General features: G+C 41.4%; 1 non-coding gene across 1 annotated transcript; it reads left to right on the top strand.

Moving 5' to 3' along the window:
- Positions 1-484: 484 nt before the first annotated feature.
- On the top strand, positions 485-617 carry LOC116899849. The gene has a single exon (XR_004387845.1). It is a non-coding gene; the product is annotated as a small nucleolar RNA SNORA17 (small nucleolar RNA).
- Positions 618-2,956: the final 2,339 nt, after the last annotated feature.

Below are 2,956 nucleotides of genomic sequence, written 5' to 3'. Positions count from 1 at the left end.
GTAGCTACTGCACTGGAGGCTGGCAGAGCACTCACTGGTCCAGACCTATAGTTTATTACTGAAAGCTTGAAGAAAGGCCTCAAGAAAACGCAAGTAGCTCATTCCTTATTACTGCTTTAAACGTATTCAGGAGTGTAAGTCTCCTCCAAAGTCTTAGCTATTAAGACAGTGCTTAGGAATCTTCCTTACAATGGTAACTAGAAAACAAAGTCATGTATTATATATTTTATAATGTATTAATAATGCTTCAAAAATCAAAGTATTAGATCGAAACATATGTATAGTATTCTCTAAGGAACATTTTAAACATAAAATATAAATTTAAATATAAATTGGTGGCACACAAGCCTTGTCTTTTTTTTAAATGTGCATATACTAATCCCCACTCACATAAAATATTCTCTTAAGCCTTTATTCTATTAATTTCTCAGTATGTGTGCTACTACACTAATACATTATTTACAAGATTAAAAAACAATAAATATTTGCCCGTGGAGGCATTGCAGGTGTGGCTGCTGTGTCACATGTGTGTCAGTAGGTGGCAGAGAGGAAAGAGGTTATTTCTACACTCAAGTGTTCTGATCTGTGACAAACTGAATGCTTAGTAGCCTAACATTTCATGGAAAAGCTAGTCTGAGACAATCACTAGTCTAGTGCCAGGGTTACCTAACAGAGAAGTAGCCTGAGATGACCACTAGTCTGACACTTCATAGGCCTGATGGTGTACACCGCAGCTGAGATGGTCTGCCTGGGGTCAAAATTACTGATGAGGCCATTTCTGAGATGACCCTAGACACTCAGAGGTCCTGGGCACCACTAAGAGGGTGGTGGAGAAATGGAAGAGAAAGAGAAGGATGTGGGTACAATGAAGAGAGGCAGAACTGGAGACTCAAGGGTAGCGAGGAACGGCCTGATGCTACCTCAGAGAACAGTGGGGACCTGGCCTGGGCTTCCATGAGGGAACACATCTGGGTCAGTGGCCCTACAGCACCAGGGGTCTATTACTGCCAAAGGCCAGGGGATATTACTGGTCTGGGTTACTGCCTGGGGACCCCTAAGCAGTGGTCCCTTGCACACGGCAGGAGTTGAAAATAAACTGGCAATGAGGATACAAGCATGGGAGAGCTGCCCTTACCACTCACCTCCTGTGTGGTGGCATGGATGAAATAGAGATATCCTCCTCCCTACTCACCACCTGTGGCAGGCAGGAGGCCCAGATTTGCCGTCATGAGAACAAGAGAGTTGGTCTTGCCTCTTATCAGTTGCAGCACTCTTGTCTGCTGTGTAGCATGGTAACATATGTATATATGTATATATGTATATGTATATGTGTATGTGTATGTGTATGTATATGTATATGTATATGTATATGTATATGTATATGTATATGTATATGTATAGAAATCCTCCCGTAGTTTTTGCCCTCAGTACCAGTGGCAGGGGGAAGAGTTGACCCTGAAGGAAGTCATGAGAACATGAGAGCTGGTCCTGCCCCTTACCTATTGCAGTATTTGAGAGAGTAGATCCTCTACCTCACAGGGCAGCATAGCTAGTGCTGGAGGTGGGGTTTGGAGATGAGCCAGCCCTGAGGCCTGAGCACAGGGATCTTGTCTGTTGGGCAGTGGTACAAAGGAATGAGAGAGGCCCTTCTCCTCTCCTTCACCCTGGCCATCTATGGCATGTGTGAGCACTTGCCCTGGGGGCATGAGAGTGGAAAAACTGACCCTGTCCCTCACTAATTGCAACACATGGAAGATTGGGTCATGACCTTTCCCTGGGCAGCACGGTAGAGCTGGCTCTGGTTGCTGGCGTTGGCGATGAGCTGGCCTGAAGATGTGTGGGTGAGAGAGCTGGGAGGTTAACCAGCTCAGATACCACTCAGGCCCAGATCCAGGCATTTAAATTGGCATATTCCAACACTCGCCCCTTAGATGAACTTAAGCAGTGTATGAAGGGGCTGGTTCTACAGATCCAAAACTATAAGATTTCCATGACACGGGGCAGCAACAGGATAACTGAGAAGAGTCCCAGTGAGGGTCCAATATTGACAGTGTAGCAGAAGCAAGAGGCTTGGTACCACACCTACAGGTCATTGCAATGAACATCTGCAAACAGAGAAGTATGGACAGAAGGGAATATACTGTGGGACACATTGCCTCTTCCACACAACTATTTTTTAATTTGTTAGGGGGAGGTGGCAAGGGTAGAGGATAGTATGAGGGGAGCGGGAGATGAGAAGGATTGGAGTGCACGATGTGAAATTCACATAGACCCAAATAAAAACAAAAAAAGCAATAAACAAACTTAACTATTGGCAGAGATTTCTGGGTGATATTGAAAAATATTTGTAAAAGAAGTATATTAATAGTTAATTAATAGAAAAATGTTGTTTAATATTGTTGAACATTATTTCCAAACAGATGAAATATTGTTGTTAAAAAAGTAGCCTTATAGTCCTGTTTTAAAAAGACTAGAATAAAAAATTAGAATAGCTATAACAATCTCAGCTTCATATATATGAAATAAGAATAAATGTATTTCATATATATGAAATAAAATTAAATGCATTCAATATATATGAAATAAAAATAAATATATTTCATATATATATGAAATAGAGACTGTCAAATAGTAAAATGGATTATTGAGAGTTTATGAAATTTTCTTCCCTTAAGGTTTTGTTATATAAAAGAACTAGCCATCTGGCTTGGAAATGCTAGGCACAGAAGATTGTGTGACAAAGCTTCTGAGGTTTTTTTCTCTTAATTTTATGAACAAGTTTGGGAGAGCTGAAATGTCATAAAGTCTCCACTGCACAGAGAAAGAGAAAATGTGAGAAGGTTTCTAGAACTCACTTCCACCCTAGGGTGGCTGTGACACAGTCAGTGACATCATTTGTTGATAGATCCCTGAGGAGATTTTCTTTGACACTCTTTATGCAAAGCTCAGTGAATCA

Source organism: Rattus rattus, chromosome 4 (assembly GCF_011064425.1).
Source record: "Rattus rattus isolate New Zealand chromosome 4, Rrattus_CSIRO_v1, whole genome shotgun sequence".
In the NCBI taxonomy this organism is placed as follows: domain Eukaryota; kingdom Metazoa; phylum Chordata; class Mammalia; order Rodentia; family Muridae; genus Rattus; species Rattus rattus.
This window is presented reverse-complemented; position numbering and strand designations above follow the sequence as displayed.